Genomic DNA, 22,043 nt, shown 5'->3' on the forward strand with positions numbered 1-22,043 from the left:
GAGGAAAATACCTTTTTTGGGGGACAGAATGTTTACATAGAAAACCTACCATTTTATCATCTCTTCAGCTCATTTCATATAATATATCACAGGTACTAGCCAAACTACAGGTCAAATTACCTAAACTAACAGCGTCACAAAGTCTATTCTGCTGTTACTTCGGGTATTTAGACCTGTGGCAGTAATACAAGCAAAGAAATGAAACTATTACTCTTGTGCACAACTGGTGTCAATTCTTATAAAGTTGTTTTCTTTCAACATATGAAATGGAGGAGTCAAGCACACAAGTGTCAACAAATGACACAGCCTAGCAGCATAGCTTGTCCTCGCCAACTTTTGACCCATTTTGCACAATAAGCATTAAGTAAAAATCCAGAAAACACTGACAAGAAATAAAAAGACAATCCTCACCCAAACCAGGTTCTTAAAGCTGAATTCAGCAACTGTACTGGGGGAGGGGGCACCATAAAAACTGCATCACAAAAACAAAAAAGTACCGGTAATTTACTCTTTAAAAATTGCACAGTTTTGCTGTACTTTTTCCCTCCAATCTTCAAAAATGCAATAAAAGTCACAGTTCCTAGAGGATCTGAGTCAGATGGCGGCCTCTCCAGCATCATACATATTAATTGTAACATGCAAACATGTAATATAAAGAATTAACCCATTAATGACCAGGGGTTTTTCCATTTTTGCACTTTCATTTCTTCCTTCTTACCTTTATAAAAAAATGTAAAAATTTTTTATTTTTTTTTTAAATCACATGATGGCTTATTTTTTGCGCCACCAATGCTACTTTGTAATGACATCAGTAAATTTACCCAAAAATCTACAAAGAAACGGAAAATAAATAAAAAATCGTGCAAGAAATTTGAAGAAAAAACACAATTTTGTAACTTTTGGGGGCTTCCGTTTCAACGCAGTACTTTTTTGGGTGTTATAGGCCGGTGCGTTGTATACCCCGATAAATACGGGTATTTTTTTTTTTTTTTTTTTTTTTTTACTACTTAAAAAAAAAATACTAATTCTAACTACATGCACCGGAATTAGTATGTTTAAAATTTTCATCTTCTCACCCCTATAACTTATTTTTGAGTACATGGGGGCGGTATGAGGGCTCATTTTTTGTGCCGTGATCTGAAGTTTTTATCGGTACCATAATGTTGATTGCTTTTTATAAATTTTTTTAGGGTATACAAAGTGTACAAAAATACGCAATCTTGGACTTTTCAAATTTTTTTATGTGTACGCCATTGACATGCAGTTTAATTAACATTATATTTTTAGAAAAAAACAGCAGCTCGATTTGCGATGTCTGGTATTAGCCATGGGTCCTGGTTGCTGATAGAAACTGGGACCCACCGGGTATGAAGAGGATAAGACGTTTAGCGTCGTAGTACCCCTTTAAAGGAGTAGTGAAGTCATAGAACACTTATCCCCTATCCGCAGGATAGGGGATAAGGGTCTGATCGCAGGGGGACCCACCGCTGGGACCTCCCACAATCAGGGCCCCAGTTCTGCTGCCGCTCTCCCCATGCAGGTGGTGTGTCAGCAGCAGCATGATGCCATGGCCAACACGCCCCCTCCATGTATCTCTATGGGAGAGGTGGAGATGCAGCGTTTGTGCCTCCCCACCTCTCCCATTGAGATGAATGGAGGGGGCGTATCTGTCAACCTCTTAGTGAGAGCCGCAGAAATGCCGGGCCCCGTACAGGAGATCACAGGGGGGACCCAGCGGTCAGACCCCCTGCGATCAGACACTTATCCCCTATCCTGAGGTAGGGGATAAGTGTTCTATGGCTGTACTACTCTAAGTTGTGCAAGAAACTACTGCCACCCCTGCTACTACCTTAAGCTGGCCATTAACTTTTAAGAGTGTCAGCCAAGCGTTCATGCGTTCTGAATGGAAGGAGTGGTGAACTGCTGCCAGACTCTTGCATCGGCTTATCTTCCTAAAAACCAAAGGGAGACCCAACATGCCCAATTCTTCTCTCCCTCTACATCACTTGTCAGAAAGAGTGTACACATTAGTGAAAAGTCAGAAAAACCTGTCCCATCTTAGGTGTATAGGGCCTTAACTGGCAACTGCAAGTGTCCTGCCTGTATAACTGTGCGAGTACGGCTCTCCAAAAATTATCTACCTGAATTCAGTCAGCAGATCTGAGCTGCTGGAATCTGTTAATTTCCCCCAAAATATGCATTGGAAATTAATCCCTGGAATTGTCTGAGTGACAATGGTTTTTTGCAGGTGGAATTCTGCGAAAAAATTTACCTTCATTATTTCAGGGGCATCCGGATCCACCTCGGAAGTTCTGCTACAAAACTTCTGTTGTGTGTGTACTGTATAGGACCTAGGGATCATGAATATTCACTGATTAATGATCTGAAAATATCAATGTTTACAGATGATGCTAAACTGTTTAAAGTAGTAAAAAGGGGTATTCCAGCCTTAGACATCTTATATCAAAACGTGTGATCGCGGGGGTCTGCCGCTGGGACCCCTCGTGATCTTTGTGCAACACCCAGCATTTTGTGCCAGGTGCTGCGTCAGTCTCGGAAACGCTGGGCCCCCATGATCAGATTTCTTCTCCTCTACCCTTTGGATAGGGGATAAGATGTCTAGGGCCGGAATACCCCTTTAACCTGACAGAACAGTGCACGGTTACAAAGGGGATTTAGATGCATTGGAGGGTTGGGCTTAGAAGTGGCAGATGAGGTTCAACACTGAAGAGTGTAACATTAGGTACATGGCAAGGGAAGCAGATGCTAAGATTGCTAATGAAAAACACTGGGTAAAACTGAGATGAAAAAAAAGTCTTAGAATTTTTAAATAAAAGGAAATTAAACTGTAGTAACCAGTGTCAGGCAGCTGCTGCCAAGATTCATAAAATCATAGGGCGCATCAAAAGAGGCATATATGCACATATTGTGAACATAGTTCTACCACTTTACAAACATCTAACCAAATCAAATCACTTTGTAATAATAATAATAATAATACATTTTTTTTATTCTTTTTATTCTTCCTCTGGATCAACAATACAGAGTGCTACACAATTAGATGGACATATCTTACTTTGCAACTACATTATTGCGACAGTTTTTGTGATAAATCTCCCCCAGAGGATCTATCAAAACCTGTGTAGAGGAAAAGTGGTGCAGTTACCTATAGCAACCAGTCAGATTTTTGCCTTTCCCACTCCTCTTTAAAAAAGTTAAAGAAACATTTTGATTGGTTGCCATGGGCACAGGTGTTGAAAATCTCTCCTTGTGTACGTGGCTCAGATTTCCCTTTACACACCTTACTGAACTGTACAGCATGCTACATTACATTTAGAGATTAGCGAACTTACAGTGATTTGATTTGTCGCAAACTTCTCGGCTCGGCAGTTGCTGACTTTATCCTGCATAAAGGAGTTCAGCTTTCAGGTGCTCCAGTGGGCGGGAAACACATAGATACAGTCCTAGGAGAGAGTCTCCAGCCCACCGGAGCACCTGAAAGCTGAACTAATTTATGCAGGATAAAGTCAGCAACTGCCGAGCCGAGAAGTTTGCGACGAATCAAATCACTAACTTCGCTCATCTCTACATTCTGTCCATCACAGAAAAACAGGAAAAGTAGAGCAAAGCCTCAGTGAGGGGGGAGTTTGGCTGTAGTCATACAGTAGCCATGGATAATGGCTGCTTCTGGCCACATGAAGAATTTAGCATTAAAAGGAAGATATAGTTGAGTTTATCATCTGTAATATAAATAAAAAACATAACATTATATTATATATAAGTAATTATTAAAAGTATATATTTAAGGGGTCCAAAACAGTATCTTGGGATAAGGTGGTGAATAGTTGTTTTTATGCAGAAATGCAAATATCTTTCAAGTATATATTCTCTCTGATCACACTCTGCCAAACATCAAAGAACCTCATGGCATTAAGAAGCTGGATATTAGATATGAAGTGTTGTCTGCTGATGTTTAACCCCTTAGGGACTCAGGACAATTTTACCTTAAGGGCTTTTTTGCACATCTGACCACTGTCACTTTAAGCATTAACCCCTTAAGGACGCAGGGTTTTTCCGTTTTTTTGCATTTTCGTCTTTTCCTCCTCACCTTTAAAAAAAATAACGCTTTCAATTTTGCACCTAAAATCCATATTATGGCTTATTTTTTGTGCCACCAATTCTACTTTGTAATGACCTCAGTCATTTTACCCAAAAATCTACGGCGAAACAGAAAAAAAAAAAATAAATCATTGTGAGACAAAATAGAAAAAATAAATAAAATAAAAAAAACACACCATTTTGTAAATTTTGGGGGCTTCCGTCTCTACGCAGTACATTTTTCGGTAAACATGACACCTTCTCTTTATTCTGTAGGTCCATACGATTAAAATGATACCCTACTTATTTAAGTTTGAATTTGTCGTACTTCTTGAAAAAAAATCATAACTAAATGCAGGAAAATTAATACATTTAAAATTGTCATCTTCTGACTCCTATAACTTTATTTTTCGGCGTATGGGGCGTTATGAGAGCTAATTTTTTGCATTGATATGACTTATTGATCGCTTTTTATTCATTTTTTCATGATATAAAAAGTGGAATTTTTTTGCGCATACGCCATTGACTGTGCGGTTTAATTAATTATATATTTTTATAATTCAGACATTTCCGCACGCGGCGATACCACATACCGTATATACTCGAGTATAAGCAGAGTTTTTCAGCACGATTTTTCGTGCTGAAAACACCCCCTCGGCTTATACTCGAGTGAACTCTCCGCCCTCAGTGGTCTTCAACCTGCGGACCTCCAGGTGTTTCAAAACTACAACTCCCAGCAAGCCCGGGAAGCCATCAGCTGTCCGGGCTTGCTGGGAGTTGTAGTTTTGAAACCTCTGGAGGTCCGCAGATTGAAGACCACTGCGGCCTTCGACATCATCCAGCCCCCCCCCCCCTTACCCCCTTTAGTTCTGTACTCACGTCCACTCGGCGGGAAGTTAGGGTGCGCTGGTCCGGTGCTGCAGGACTGTCCGGTGGGGATGTCGTCTGGTGGGATAGTGGTTCCGGGCTTCCATCTTCACCGGGGGGCCTCTTCTCCGCGCTTCGGGCCTGGCCCCGGAATAGTCACGTTGCCTAGACGACGATGCAGAGGGATGTTCATTACCAACGTCCCTCTGTGTGGTCGTCAAGGCAACGCCTCTATTCCGGGCCCGAAGCGCGGAGAAGAGGCCCCCCCGGTGAAGATGGCAGCCTGGAACCACTATCCCACTGGACGACCTCCCCACCCGACAGTCCTGCAGCACCGGACCAGCGCACCCTAACGTCCCGCCAAGCGGAGGTGAGTACAGAACTAAATGGGGTGAGGGGGGGGGGGGGGGGCTGGATGATGTCGTAGGCCGCAGTGGTCTTCAACCTGCGGACCTCCAGAGGTTTCAAAACTACAACTCCCAGCAAGCCCGGACAGCCGATGGCTGCCCGGGCTTGCTGGGAGTTGTAGTTTTGCAACATCTGGAGGTCCGCAGGTTGAAGACCACTGTATCAGACATTGACAAGCGGTGATGATGAAGGTGGGGACATGTGGTGATGATGACAAGGGGGGGGTGTGGGATGATGACAAGGGGATGATTAAGGGGGGGTGTGGGATGATGACGGAGATGATGAAGGGGGTGGTGGGATGATGACAGGGAGATGATGAAGGGGGTGTGTGGGATGATGACAGGGGGATGATGAAGGGGGTGTGTGGGATGATGACAAGGGGATGATTAAGGGGGGTGTGGGATGATGACAGGGGGGTGTGGGGGATGATGAAGGGGGGGTGTGGGATGATGACAGGGAGAGGATGAAGGGGGGGGTGTGGGATGATGACAAGGGGATGATGAAGGGGGGGTGGGATGATGACAAGGGGATGATGAAGGGGGGTGTGGGATGATGACAAGGGGATGATGAAGGGGGGGTGTGGGATGATGACAGGCGGTGATGATGAAGGGGGATGATGACAGGGTGATGATGATGAGGGTGTTAATGACAGGGGTCTGGATGATGACAGGGGGGATGATGTATTTCCCACCCTAGGCTTATACTCGAGTCAATAACTTTTCCTGGGATTTTAGGGTGAAATTAGGAGCCTCGGCTTATATTCGGGTCGGCTTATACTCGAGTATATACGGTATGTTTATTTTTATTTACCCTTTTTTTTTATGGGAAAAGGGGGGTGATTCAAACTTTTATTAGGGAAGGTGAGAAATGATCTTTCTTCACTTTTTTTTCCCCACTTTTTATTTGCAGTGTTATAGCTACCATAGGGACTATAACACTGCACACACTGGGGGAGATCTATCAAAACCCGTCCAGAGGAAAAAGTTGCAGATCGCTTCTTTCATTTTTGAAAGGGAAAAATGAAAGAAGCGACCTGATTGGTTGCTATGGACAACTCAGCAACTTGTCCTCTGGATGGGTCTTGATAAATCTCCCCCACTGATTTTTTACATTGATCAGTGGTTTCTCATAGGAAACCACTGATATATGATTCTGCCGCTTGACTGCTCATGTCTGGATCTCAGGCACTGAGCAGTCATTCGGCGATCGGACAGCATGGAGGCAGGTATGGACCCTCCGATTGTCCTGTAAGCTGTTCGGGATGCCGCGATTTCATCGCTGCAATCCTGAACAGCTCCTTGAGCTAACCGGCATTGATTCACATATACAATATGTCTACTTTATGTTGGCACCATAAAGTTGACATGTTTTCACTTTTTGAAGACATTAGAGGGCTACAAAGTATAGCAGCAATTTTCCAATTTTTAACGGAAATTTCAAACTCCTAATTTTTCAGGGACCAGTTCAGTCTCAAGTGGATTTGAGGGGCTTTCATGTTAGAAATACCCCATAAATGACCCCATTAGAAAAAATGCACCCCTCAAAGTTTCTTAACCCTTTAGGCGTTTCACAGGAGTAGTAAAAAAAAAAAAAAAAAAAACACATGGCATACTATTTGGGAAACTACACTCCTCAAGGAATGTAACAAGGGGTCCAGTGAGCCTTAACACCCCACAGGTGTTTGATCGCTTTTCATTAAGGCTGGATGTGTAAATGAATTTTTCACTAAAATGCAGTTTTTCCCCCAATTTTACAAGGGGTAATAGGAGAAAATGCCAGCCAAAATTTGTAACCCCATCTCTTCTGAGTATGGAAATACTCCATGTGTGGATGTCAAGTGCTCTGCTGGTGCACTACAATGCTCAGAAGAGAAGGAGCGCCATTGAGCTTTTGGAGAGAATTTGGTTGGAATAGAAGTGGGAGGCCATGTGCGTTTACAAAGCCCCCCGTGGTGACAGAACAGTGGACCCCCCCACATGTGACCCCATTTTGGGAACTACATCCCTCACAGAATTTAATAAGGGGTGCAGTGAACATTTACACCCCACTGGCGTTTTGAACAGTGGGCTGTGCAAATAAAAAATTACTTTTTTTTCATTTTCACGGACCACTGTTCCAAAAATCTGTCAGACACCTGTGGGTGTAAATGCTCACTGTACCCCTTATTAGGTGAGGGATGTAGTTTCCAAAATGGGGTCACATGTGGGGGGTCCATTGTTCTGGCACCATGGGGTCTTTGTAAACGGCCTTCAATTCTGGACAAATTCTCTCCAAAAGCCCAATAGCGCTTCTTCTCTTCTGAGCATTGTAGTTCGCCCGCAGAGCACTTTACATGGGGCATTTCCATAATCAGAAGAAATTAGGTTACAAATTTTGCGGAGCTTTTTCCTATTTTCCCTATTGAAAATGAAAAATTTAGGGTAACACCAGCATTTTAGTGAAAACATTTTTTTTTCTCATTTTCCCATCCAACTTTAACGAAAATTCTTCAAACACCTGTGGGGTGTTAAGGCTCATTATACCCCCCCCCCCCCCCTTGTTATGTTCCGTGAGGGGTATAGTTTCCAAAATGGGGTTATAAGTGGCAATTTTTTCTTGGCGTTTATGTCAGAATCGCTGTAAAATCAGCCACCCCTGTGGAAATCACCTTAGGCCTCAAATGTACATAGTGCGCTCTCACTCCTGAGCCTTGTTGTGCGCCCACAGAGCATTTTACATCCACATAAGGGGTACTTTCGTACTCGGAAGAAATTGCATTACAATTTTTGGGGGCTTTGTAATGCAATTTCTCCTGAGTACGGAGATAACCCATATGTGGCCCTAAACTGTTTCCTTGAAATACTACAGGGACCTAAACAGAGAGTGCCATGCGCATTTGAGGCCTACATTAGGGATTTGCATAGGGGTGGACTCTGATGCAAGTGTTACAATTGGCTCCGCTATCAAAAATATTCCAAGCCAGTGATTCCCAAACAAGATGCCTCCAGCTGTTGCTAAACTCCCAGCATGCCTGGACAGTCAGTGGTTGTCCAGCAATGCTGAGAATTTGTTTGGCAACAGCTGGAGGCTGCGGTTTGGAAACACTGCCGTACGAGATTTATTTATTGGGGGGGGCACAGTGTATGTGCATGCTGGGAGTTGTAGTTTTGCATGCTGGGAGTTGTAGTTTTGAAACAGCTGGAGGCACACTGGTTGGAAAACCTTGAGTTAGGTAACAGAACCTCAATATTTTCCAACCAGTGTGTCTCCAACTGTTGGAGAGGTACAGTTTAGAGACCACTGCACAGTCATCTCCAACTTGTGGCCCTCCAGATGTTGCAAAACTACAAATTAAAGCATACCCAGACAGAAAACTGCTGTGTGGGCATTCTGGGAGTTGTAGGCAACAACTCACCTACTGGTTTCTGTCGTCAGAAGAATCGCCGCCGGTAAGGGACCTGTGACGCCGCTCACAGGACAGTTCCCCACTCTGCCCGGACTACCGTGGGTGGACAGAGCGGGGGAAACAAACTTTAACCCCCCCCCCAAATCTGCTATTGGTCGGTTGCTTCTGACCGACCAATGGCAGGGATTGAAGGTGTGGCACCCCTGCCACCTCACTTCTATCCCTTCAGGGGATCTGGGGTGTCTTGGACAGCCCCAATCCCCCTTATTTTCCGGGTCACCGAAGACACATATGACCCGGAATCGCCACAGATCACCGGTCTGAATTGACCCCCCCAGGCGTTGGCACGGGATGCCTGCTGAACGATTTCCCATAGGCTTCCTGCGTCCCCAAGAAGTGAAGCTGCAAAAACATAGATCAGTTTAAAAAATAAATAAAACACACACCCCTTGTATATTAGAAACTCTGTGCCTGTGCCATCACCAAAATCATCTTATGTAACAAGATAAGGACATTGAATTACAATTTTTTTTGCCCATTTAATGCAGTATGACAAAAAAATTAAAAAAAAAAAAAAAGTACAGCTTTATTCAGTTTTCTTCTTTATACATGAATACGTTTACTATAAAATGTATGGTGCAACCCAAAAATCAAAAATTATTATTAGGGTGGTTAAATTCAAAAGAAAAACAATTTTTTTTTTTTTTTTTTTGGGGGGGGCTTTTTATGCTGTACTTTTTACTGTAAAACTGTCATGTTCTTTTTATTCAGTAGTTCAATATGATAAAAAATTATACCCACGGTTACATGCTTTGTTATTGTACTACTTTAAATTTTTAAAAAAGTAGGATTAAAATTGCCTTCGGCTACAGTCACACTGCCAGTTGTCTCTGGTAGTGTGAAGTCTGTTATTTTGGGTTAGCGAATAGCGGGGGGGGGGGGGGGGGGGATAAAAAAAATTGTGCTTGCACCATCTTTTCCTATTCTCTCAGAAAATAATGGCACCCGACGGACCCCATTGACTATAATGGGGTCCATCGGGACCCGTTATTGCCCATTGTGATGGCAGTTATTGCCGTGGCATAACGGCAGTGTTGTAAATGGGCCTTATTCTGACCCCCTATAACTTTCTAATTTTCTGTACATGGGGCTGTATGAGGGCTAATTTTTGGTGCCATGATCTGTAGTTTTAACAGTCCCATTTTTTGTTTTGATGGAACTTTTTGATTGCTTTTTATTAAAATCAGCAAATCTGGTTGTTTGTATTTCAAGAGGATAATTCAAGCAACTCTGATCTTTATATGTGTCCCAATGGCTGTGCCTAATGTCAAACAGAGACACAAACATCATGGGGTAGAATTATTAAAACCTGTGCAGAGGAAAAGTTGACCAGTTGTCCATAGCAACCAGATCGCTTCTTTCATTTTTAAAAAGGCCTCTAAAATATATAAAAGTGATCTGATTGGTTGCTATGGGCAACTGGTCAACTCTCCCTCTGCACAAGTTTTGATAAATCTCTACATAGTGGATCCAGCTTAGTAGACCGCGGTAAATTGTAGCAGCCTACTACAGATTATAAGGGGCTCCCAGAAGAGTAACTCCAATGGGAGCTTACATTAGCCCTTTGATTCTATTACTCTGGGTGAAGAAGAAACTATTGAGCATTTTGCCGTTTTGTACTCAACTTTAAGAGCAATTCCCAGATTGTATTTTGTAATACAAATTGTATTTTCTGGTACAATCTAAAAGTAAAACCTTCTTAAATAACTAATGACTCCATTACAAATCAAGTAACCAAAATGAAGTGACAAGATATATAGCAACACTGCCCCAAATCCTCTGGATGAGTGTATGTAAAGGACTTTTAACACTTTAAAAGAGTTACTGTCATTTAAAAGCTCTTTTGAAATGTCGCTGAGACTGCTGCAATCGTGAGAAACAAGCCACACACATGGCATTCGAGCTCCTGGTCTCTGCATCATTTTGCTAACACACATTATGCCACCACCATAGCATATTTAACATAAATTTCATAAAGGTGTCTGACTGAATTTGTCTCCAGCAACCTGTCTGCACCAATAGAATTGAAGTGTTAAGGTGGGTTCACACGGTGTTTAGAGACTACAGGAACTGGATCCGGCTGGAGGGAGTGAAAACCAGGCGCTCCTGTATCCCAGCTAGACCCAGCCCATATCTCATTCATTTCAATGAGCCGACCGGAGTCATATAGTGACTCCGGCTGGCTCATTTTTGCCCCGTATTCAGTTTTGGACTGGACCTAAAACAGTGGTAAGTCGCAGATTTAGGTCGGGTCACAAAACAAGATACGGGGCGAAAATGAGTCAAACGGAGTTACTATATGATTCCGGTCGGCTCATTGAAATGAGTGAGATATGGGCTGGTCTCAAAACATAAGTGTAAACCCATCCTTATTCAGAATTTGAGTTTTGCCTAGAATCAGAGTTCTTTCTTAACACCCTGTAAAGCTTACACTTTGTAACAATTTACTTCACTTGGCCTGATCTGGTGCCTTCCTCCAGTGGCGCACTGGCTAGGCCACGAGACAGCATGCCACCTGACAAGCTTTGCATTAATACACAATGCTGCACATTACATAGGTACAATCCAGTCACTGCTTCAGTAGCTAAAAAATTAAATACAAGACAAGTTTCTGTGTCCAAAGGGCACTAGTGTACTGACCTCAGCAGTTTTCCTGGTAATGTACAACCACTTCTTTTTGTTAAATAAAATACAAGTTTATCAAGATGCCCTTGACAGTCAGAACAAGATACACACTGCGTACTAGCAGCACTACAGTGAAGTTTTCATAAACTAGACACTACAAACACTGAAGGTCCAGAAAATCATGCCATGGAAAGCGATTCATATGTAAAATTTCATGTACCCATCCGATATAGAAATTAATGAGAATAAATCTATGTACCTTTCCATAGTGACAAGGGATTTCTAAAGGATCTCTCCTACAATTATTACATTTCTCTGTTTATACACTGCGCTTTTACCACACGTGTATGCACATTACTAGCATAAATCACTGCAGTTTGCAATGGGGAAAGCGACAGTGCATTTCTAACAGGTAAAACATTGTATTTCACCTTTCAAAATCCTCTCTACAAACAACCACAAAACACAATCATGGTAATTCACAGTAAAGACATGAGACATTTTTATCCCTCACCTTCAAAATGTAAGAAAAAGTTAGAATCATACTGTGTTAACCCAGCCTTAGATCTCATAAAACAGCAAGCTACCTAAAGCTTTTTTCCCCTCACGCTCAAATATTCTGCAATGCATGAATAGGGTTGCAGTAGCCATTTTTACATGCATGGGATAAGGACTGACAGATTCCAAGCAGAAGCCGTATACAATAGTAGTTCAACTGCATTTAAATTTATTTTGTTCTTCATGAATGGGAGCTCCGGAATCTCCGGCGGAATTTCAATGTGGAATTCCACCCGAAAATTCCAGACGTGTGAACATGGCCTTAGAGACCTGCATGAGACTATGTGTTGCACATCTGAGAACTTTTGCACCATGAACACTTAAAGTATGACTGCACACAATTTATAAATGTGCTCCATAATGTTTTAACTTTCCTATCCCATCTCCTGACTGGTCTGTTTTCCCCATTAAATAATTCAGTTTTTGTTTTTTTTGTTAGAACTCTGCATTGTGTTGATCTTCTGTTATATTTCCTAGAAATGCATTTAATAAACTGTGTAGGGCAACAGCTTACTGACAAGGGAACAGTAAGGCCAAGTTCACATGGATGAAATTGTGCGGAATGTCTATACGGAAAACATGGGTGGACATTCCACACATTTGAATGTTCCTCTGGGAGCTAGGACCGCTAAAAAAATGCATCTTATAGAAGGCAATGCATTTCCGAGCAGAATCAGTAGAAAGATTCAGACACCGGAATGAGGATTTTCATGGCATAAACGTCTGCCACGGGAATTCCACCATGTGCATAGGGCAAAAGAATCCCACTGAAATCAATGGGACTCTGTTGCACTGGAATTTCCGAGCGGAATATTCCCGCCTAAGGCTGTTACAAGTTTGGGTTGGAAAGCATTTGAATAGAGAAGTCTCAGTCTTTCCTTTAAAGGGGTACTCCACTGTTAGACATCTTAAAATGTCTGATCGCGGGGGGGGGGGGACCCCCGCTTGCAGTAGCCCGGTGACATCACAATGCCCCGTCCCCTTCACCACTCGTCATCAGCCTCGGAGAAAACTTAGCTCCGGGCTGCTAAGGTACCAGGCTGCTGCAGGGTGGGGGGGGGGGTCCCCAGCGGCAGGCCCCCCGCGATCAGACATCTTATCCTATATGCTTTGGATAGGGGATAAGATGTATTACAGAGGAGTACCCCTTTAAGTTTAGGGTATTGAGCTGCAGATGAGACCTGGACTTACCAATTTACACAGTAACAAGCAGAGGTGAAGCCTGTAATTATCAGAGCATCGCAAATGTGAGAGATTGCCTAATCGCAGGATGCATCTGGAATGGACACTCTATAAATTGGCAAGTCCAGGTACCACCTGCAGCTCACAATTGCATGCGCCAATCGAGGCCACTAGGACAGGAGGGGGTTAAGCGTGCCCCTATATAGGTCCTTCATTTATGATCTGTTCAAGGTATTTAATTGAAATTATTAAATAAAAAGCCAGGAAGGGTGATCACACCTAAACAGAGGCTTATAGTGTAACTCCTAGGCTCACATGCAAAATCCAGAGAATCAAACATTATTGGCGCTCAAGGTCACGGATATACAGACTCAATATGTAGATATAAATAATTAGCATTTTTTGTGCAGAACTGACCCTAAACAGACTGACACCGGTGTGTCCCAATGGATCAAATTGACTTGAATACTGTCTGTAGGATATCCAATATTTTACAGGAATTGAGGAGAGAAAAAAAATAGTGCAAGTCCTATTCCCAACTCCCAAACTTTCAACAGACTGAAGGACAGAGCTCCCTTTACCAGAGCACTACGGCCATGTGAGTCCTGAGCATGTTCTTCCCATAGGTTTCATGGTAACAAGTACACAACATGATATTGGTCAGAAACTAGTCCTCAGCATGAATAAAAGGCATAAATAGCAAATAACAGCTAACAGTCTATATAAAAAGTCATACAGACAAGGTGGAAAATATTTGTTGTAGAGATCAGCAGATTGTAGGCGACACACCCTGAAGAGTAAAGCAGCTGCAAGTGTTCTACAGCTGTGAACAGAACCTCCTTCTCCCAGAAGTAACAGTCATACATACATTACAACGTAACTAAAGACAGTATAATAAAATTATTACCAAATATAAAAATATTTATCACTGAACAGACAGAATGTGTTTACTACATTCTAGAGCCAGGAAGGGCTGACTAAACATTACATGGTACATACACAGCACATACTCAATCTTATCAGGATCTGCAGACCTGCTCTGCCGGGCAATATCTTACCATACATACCAGAAAGGAAGTGCTGTGAATCCAGCGCAGCCACACCTTACTTCATGTTCCTTTTATTTGTGGCCTGAAGCAGGTTCGTCCCTCCAGACAGTACAGCAGCCAGAGGTCAGCCGGCTTGGTTTCACTACAACTTTGATGATCTGTTTCCCCCTCTTCACTCAACTTCCTGCATCTTACTTTCTTTCCTCTTATCTACACAGAAAGTTACTTCACAGCGACTAAAAGTCACTAAAGCTGTGCTCAAAGACAGAATGTGGGCACTGTCTTCACTAAAACCCTACGAGGAAGCGAACAGACTATTCAAGGGAAAATAAAGGGGGGGGGGGGGGCACAATAAAAATATATATGACACACTAAATGGCAGAAGTGGAATGACACCGATTGACTAGATAAGATAAAGGCAATAAATACCACTGTGTAATACTGTTCACTGAAGAAGTGTAATACATGAATCACCTCATACACCACAAATGGAATGCAAATATATTCTTATGTATTCAGAAGAAAAGGCCGTAAAGCGAGATCTGATGACTGATGCAGCAGAAGTTACGGATAGGGTGTGTGCACATATTACTGAGGCCAGCCCTCTAACCAACAGATAACCAGGGCACTACAAGTGACAGAGTAACAAGGTGCAATTTCTACCACTATCTTAGAATCTATAGGCTATGTGCACATTACATTTTTTGGATCATGTGTTTTGGACTAGAAAAGAAAATGTTCAGACAATTTTTTGCTACAGAGAAACTGTCTTTTTGGACATGTTTTTTTGTAAGCTGTAGCAAAAGTTATAGCCCCCTCAAAAAAGTCATGTTTTACCCATTTAGGACATCTTTTTGGGTCCTTTACAGCCCAAAATACAATCATATTTTGGCCCTTGAAGGGTTACTAAAATAAAAAAAATAATTCTGACATATTGTCCAGGCATTTTGAAAGTGTTGATCGCACTAAGTCTCACTTCTCAGACCGGTTGCGATCCTTTGTTATAAACCGGTCGGCAGAGCCAACTTTTTCAAAGACTTCTTTAGCAAAATGGCCAGATGAGTGACATCTAGGGAGTAAGTGGCGCACTGACATGGCTTATAGCAAGTGTCTCAGGAACGAGTCCTGGGCAACATGTCAAAAGTTTGTTTTTTAATGATAATTTTACACCCATAACAATTATGAACGAAAAATTGTATGTGGGAACTAATGGAAAAAGGACCTGGTTTTGTGCCCTCTTTTTTTTGTTGAAGGGGGTGGGGTATAAAACTGCCAAAAACAGATTAGTCACCATTTCCCTGTTCACTCAGGAGTTTCTATTTATTTCCCGGCAATTTTCGGCCTAAAGAACAGTGCAAGAACACAACCTGAGAACAGACTATCAAAACATGCATATGATAAGAAAGTGGTTAACGTAAAAAAGATTCACATAACTAATTCTTACTAAGCAACAGGTTAAAGGGGTTTTCCATCCTTCGAGATAAGTGGGACCCGCATCTCCGGAACTGGATCCCCACATCCTCCAGGTGAGGTGGATGCTGCTTGGCTTTCTCCATTCATATTTATAGTATGAACTGCGAATATGTCATAAATGGCTGAAAAAATACTCCTTTAAATCTGTTACAAAAAGTTTCAGCATTTCCTATTTAAACAGCACAAGGCTTGAAGATACATATATACTTTTAGAAAACCTCAGTTAGGAAGCCTTTCCTGAACTCAAGGGCCAGGACTGTCTCTAAATATGCAGCAATTGCATTAACAAAGTGTATAAACCCTAAGGCTACGTTCACACAACATTGTTTTCATGTGTATTTCACATCCACATTCGGCAAAGCATTTCAATGAGAAATAACCCCCATAGTATGTAAGGTGTGTACAAAGTGTAAGTTTTTAAACTTTTATTGATAAATACATCAGGTTTTTCCACTAGAATACGCAGGGCATAAATGTACACCCTTGCCACCTGGTAATTTGTACACTTGTGGTGTGTACAACCTATGTAGAGAGCTTCATAGACATTGGTTCCCAGCTGCTCACTGCTATTGGCCGACATCAGCGATCACAGTGATGCCTTCCATTAACCCTTTAGATGCAGTAATCAAGTAGTTGCAGGACTTAGTGACACTCATAGGACCATTCGAAGTCCAAATGTGAAGGTTCGAAGAGTGAAAATAGCGGCCAGAGGTCCCTTCATCTGCTCCAATGCCGCCCTTCCTGGATCCACTTGCATGAAATAAAAATGACTCCCTTTCAACCCCCCCCCCCCCCCCCCCCCCGAGTTACAAAAAAAATAAACATACATACAGTATTTGGTATTACCGCATGCAGAAATATGCAAACTATTAAAATATAATCCCGGTATGATTTTTAGTCGCATTCAAAAAATTAAATATAGTGATCAAAAGTTAAAAAAAAAAAAACTGGCACCAATAAAAACTACAGATCACAGTGTAAAATGTATGCCCTCATACACCTGTACATGCCAAAAATAAAAATTATAGGAATCAGAATAGGACAATTCTAGGCATACTTATTTTATTTTCTTTAAAAGCAATACAATAGTAGATAATAGAAAAGCATGTAAATATGGGTATTGTGTTGACCCTTCTTTTTCAAGACTCCTGCAATTGGCCCTGGCATGCTGGAAATCAGCTTCTGGGCCATATTCTGGCTGATGACAACCTATTCCTGCCTAATCACTGCTTGCAGTTTATTCCAATATCTGTGTTTTTTTTGTCTACCTGCTTTTTGAGGATTTACCACAGGTTCTGGGGAGTTTTCTTACCATGGACCCGAAACTTCAATGTTTAGTTCACCAAGCCACTTAGTTGTCACTTTTTCCCTGTGGCATGGTGCTGGAAAATGTTTTGTCCATCACCAAATTGTCAGCAAAGCTTGTGGTTTATCATCCTAACATGTGAGAATTGGACAAAGCCATTCATTATTATGGTAGGGTAGAGCTGGGCGGTAGGACCAAATATTTGGATCACAGTATTTTTGTAAGTTATGGCAGTTCCACGAAATTTAACGTGACCCATGGGCGCTGCTTCTCGGCTGTCTCCTTACATGACAGTGTGCTCAGCCTATCACCAGCCGAGGCGGGAAATCGCTGCAGCCGTTGTTTGGCTGACTGCTCTGTGATGTTCCCAACCCCAGCTTGAGGCCCTTACCGGAGCAACGGGGGACTGTAGGAAGGTAAGTTAAAGTTTATTTTGTTTATTTTTGCAGCCCGGGCACAAGAAATATGTAGTACAGTACAGAGTTCCAGCGCCGGCGGACCGCAACTCACAGGAGGACGAGGAGAGCGGTGCTTGCGGGTGACATATGATTAGTTCCCGATGTGGGGGACAGCGCAGTGCTGGGCTGATAAACCGGGGGGCGGCCAGATCACATATGATTAGTTCCCCAATGTAGAATATAATTCATTCGAGGGGTGGGGGGGGGCGGGGGAGTTTTAGTTAAGAAAAACTGGAGATGAGGAATTCCTGTACTAGATCAGTGTTTCCCAACCAGTGTGCCTCCAGCTGTTGCAAAACTACAACTCCCAGCATGCCCGGACAGCCAAAGGCTGTCCAGGCATGCTGGGAGTTGTAGTTTTGCAACAGCTGGAGGCACACTGGTTGGGAAACACTGATCTAGATAATTTATTCATTTGATGACTGTAGATCCTGCACATTCACAGAATATAAGAATACTAATCTGACATAACATTTAGTACAGAGCATTTACAGCAGGTTAGTAAGGATGAATGCACATGTGACAGATCTGTAGCAGAAATTTCTGTGACTGTCCCACTTATCTGAAATCTGAATGTGCTTCCACCAAAACAACCCTACTCAGATATCTAGACTTTCATCTGCTGCCTGTGACTACGCCCTCGATAGGCCTTGCATCGAGGGTACTGATCACCTCATATTTTAAACAAATAATATTTTTCTTTAATATGATAAAGAGATGACATGGAATGACAGCTGTTAGAAGCTAAGCTGCTTCTATCACTATTCCTATTTTCAGCCTCCAGTTCACATTAACACGTTCACACGTGTGATTTCTGTTAAGTGAAAAACAATTCGACTTAGGTTTCACACATTGACAAAATGCATTTTCATGAGCATCTTCCCTGGCTTTCTAAGACGGAATTGTCATGGTGTTCAGGAAAGGGATTCTGTGTCTTGCTACATGTATACAGACAGACAGTGGGCAAATAAGAACCCAACAAGAATCATGTACTGTGGAGAGCTCAATGCCGCATTTCTATAGCTTCAGCAAACTCTGTATTAATCCAGTAATTTATTCCTACATGCAGTCAGCCCTTCCGATAGTTAATTTAGTGATCTGCAGTGACAATAGAGAACCCCTTCAATTATTGAAGTCATTGGGTTAACCACTCCTCCATTACAGCATGCTGTATACGGCAGTGTTTTCCAACTGCTGCTATTTAACTACAACTCCCAGCATGCCCCAACAGCCTTAGACTGAAAGTACACTGGTTTGAAAAAAAAACAGTAGTATACACATTGGGGGAGATTTATCAAAACCTGGGTAGAATGGTGCAGTTGTCCATAGCAACCAATCAGATTGATTCTCTTATTTTTCAGAGGCCTTTTTTAAAATGAAAGGGAAAAAATGTTGCTATGGGCAACAGCACCACTCTTCCTCTATACAGTGTTAATAAATCTCCCCCATTATTCCTCAGTAGAGGTCTCAAGTGCTTGTGTTTTTCCACCCCAAAGGGGTACTCTGACATCAGGTAAAATAGATTATATAAAGACTGACACATAAGAATTTAGCATCGCTTATCCATCTGCCCCAGTTCAGAAGCCACCAAAAATTCATTTATATTGGGGTCTTAGCCTTGTGCTTCCTAATTGAGCAGTTGCTCATTACTACAATTACCAGAATGCATTGTTTTCGCAGTTATTCCTTACAGTCTCCCCCCCCCCCCCATAGCCCTCCTACCAGTCCCCACCCACAGCTCTTACTAAATATTTCATTTTACAGCAGAGTATCATGGCCCATTAGCTGAATTTCGAACAGAATCCAGTGTAAAAATTAAGCTAGGAAATTATGGAGGTAGCAGCATCCCATTGTTTTTTCATTGGATTCTGGTGCACTACGCAAACAGCCCAATTTTTAACTGCAGAAAATTTGGCATCGAACTCCGTTGAAAGAATGAGCATGTTGAGTTTTCTTACTGGAACCCACTTGGACATCTACTGTCTCCATTGCAGGCAATGTATGTCTAAGTGGTCGTAATGTCAACTGATTAGGTACACGGAATGTACCCCCACCCCAGTCTGATATTCTGCAGTGTAAATAAGCCCTCAGTGAGGCTGCAGCACCTGCTGCACTCATTTTCTGTCTGCTCATCTGCCTTTGGCATCATTTAACACAAGGCAGAATGCTATAAAACACATCTCACTCTCTATAAGGCCTCATTCACAAAGTTGAATTTTGAGTGGAATAATTTCGAATCGAAAAACCTGTTGCAGCAGACTCCCTTTTCAGTAGGATTCTGCTGCACTGTACACACAAAAATATCTGATACAAAAATTCTGAATTTGGACACGTCAATATTTTCTGCGGAATCCGCTCGGAAATGCATTGCCGTCTATGAAGAGGGCCCATATCCAAACTGTCCTAACATCCTATGGAATGTCAATTTTTTTTTCCAGGTGGACGTTCCACTGAGTAAACATACCCTGAGGCCACGTTCACACACCTGAATGTCCGCCTGGAAAACACGGGTGTACCTTCCGCACATTTGAATGGTCCAGCAGGCGCTAGCTCTGAAAATGTGCCATTTCATAGACGGAAATGCATTTCCAACCTGATTTTGCAGAATGAATAGGCTTGGCTGTTTCTGCAGATGCAGAATCGGGATTTCTAAGGCAGAAACATCTGCTGTGTGTACAGTGCAGCAGAATTCCATTGAAATCAATTTGGAATATATCTGCAGAATTCTGATCGGAAATTCCGTCGTGTAAATATAGCCCTGAGGATTCCAAAATAGCATACAAAAAAAAAAAAAAAATATTGCTTAGGCAAATCACTGTAAAAGTGATGACATTTTACAGCGATATGTATAATTGTGGTAAAATAACAGTCTTGGCCCTGACTTCTGAAAATTGCTGCAAAAACATGGTAAAAACGGCTTAAAGGGGTTATCCAGGAAAAGAAATATTTTTATATATGACCTGGCTCCAAAAAGTTAAACAGATTTGTAAATTACTTCTATTAAAAAAAATCTTAATCCTTTTAGTACTTATGTGCTGCTGAAGTTGAGTTATTCTTTTCTGTCTAAGTGCTCTCTGATGACACCTGTCTCAGGAACCGCCCAGTTTAGAAGCAAAGCCCCATAGCAAACCTCTTCTACTCTGTGCAGTTCCCGAGACAAGCAGAGATGTCAGCAGAGAGCACTGTTGTCGGACAGAAAACAAAAGACAACAACTCAGCTTCAGCAGCTGATAATTATTGGAAGGAATAAGATTTTTTAATAGAAGTAATTTACAATTTTGTTTAACTGTCTGGAGCCAGTTGATATAAAAAAATCTTTTTTTCCTGGAATACCCCTTTAAATGTCCCATAAAAGATACATAAATATGAGATGGAGCTGGACAGAAGTGGTGACATCAGAGGGGAGGACTAGAGCTCAGAGACAAGATCCAGCCACATCTCAGAGACAGCAGAGGATGACGTGATATATTGAAAACATAAAAACTAAATAGAAGTTACTGAGGGGATTTTTACAATACATGTTTGATCTATTTTTTCTTTTCTTGGGGGAGGGGGGGGGGGGGGGGGGGTGAGACATGTGACAATTCACTTACTGATGTTTCTGAGCAAATCCCATGTGAAAATCACACCGGGATGCCAGGATACAGATTGGCCTCGTTGTAATTTCAATACTCAGTAGTGATTAAATCCACAGACATTTGGACATAAATTCGAGGGTATAACAGGAAATAGGTCTAAACGCTGAGAACAAGAGGTCTAAAGTGTAACCTAGTGTTCCTAAACGGTTCAAAAAAAAAAATAAAAAAAATAATAATACACCTCCTAGCATACTCAGACAGCATTTGGCTGTGCATACCACAATACAGTCTAAATCAGTGGTCTTCAACTGTCGCAAAACTACAACTCCCATAATGCCTTGACAGCTAAGAAGACTGACAGAGGAGCTTCATGGTTTCAGTACATACCACAATCTGAAGAAGTGGTCTCTAAACTGTAGACCAGTGGTCTTCAACCTGCGGACCTCCAGATGTTGCAAAACTACAACTCCCAGCAGGTCCGGGCATGCTGGGAGTTGTAGTTTTGCAACATCTGGAGGTCCGCAGGTTGAAGACCACTGCTGTAGACCTCTAGCTGTTGCAACACTACAACTCTCAGGGTTCCTGGACAGCCCTGGGCTGTGTATAGTCTAATCCAGTATTCCCCAACAGTGGTAATTCTGTAACTGCAAATCTCATTCAAACCATAGGTTCCAAGAATGACTGTACATCAGCTAAAGAACTGATCACTTCACCTGAACTGGCTGATGCCATGAAGCAATAGCTAACACTCCCTGTAAACACAGCAGACAAAGCACAACCCCCCCAAAGCATTACTCACCGCACACCACAGGAGGGCCACTGACCATGAAAGCTGGTGCTCCTGTGCCCGGGCATGCTCTCATTCCTTGATGCCAGCTAATTCTAATGGGAGTCGCAGCCTCCTCCGAAGAACTCTTAGGAGGAGATGAAGTCATCTTTGGACAACAGTATCATAATGCATATCAGGAGTATTCCCCCCTGTGGGGCACAAACAGG

General features: G+C 42.2%; 1 protein-coding gene across 6 annotated transcripts in view; it reads right to left on the reverse strand.

Moving 5' to 3' along the window:
* TAOK3 (TAO kinase 3) overlaps positions 1–22,043 on the reverse strand; it is a 243,625-nt gene that overhangs the window by 219,245 nt on the left and 2,337 nt on the right. For 3 of the 6 annotated variants that reach the window (XM_056537201.1, XM_056537207.1, XM_056537206.1), the window contains exon 2: positions 2,273–2,351. The exons of 1 other annotated variant lie outside the window; for it this stretch is intronic. The gene's annotated coding sequence lies outside the window, so the exon portion shown is untranslated. Of the gene's footprint in view, positions 1–411; positions 473–2,272; positions 2,352–21,846; positions 21,910–22,043 lie in introns of those variants that run through there. 2 more of the 6 variants (XM_056537204.1, XM_056537205.1) reach the window with 2 other exon arrangements.

Source organism: Hyla sarda, chromosome 1 (assembly GCF_029499605.1).
Source record: "Hyla sarda isolate aHylSar1 chromosome 1, aHylSar1.hap1, whole genome shotgun sequence".
NCBI lineage: Eukaryota > Metazoa > Chordata > Amphibia > Anura > Hylidae > Hyla > Hyla sarda.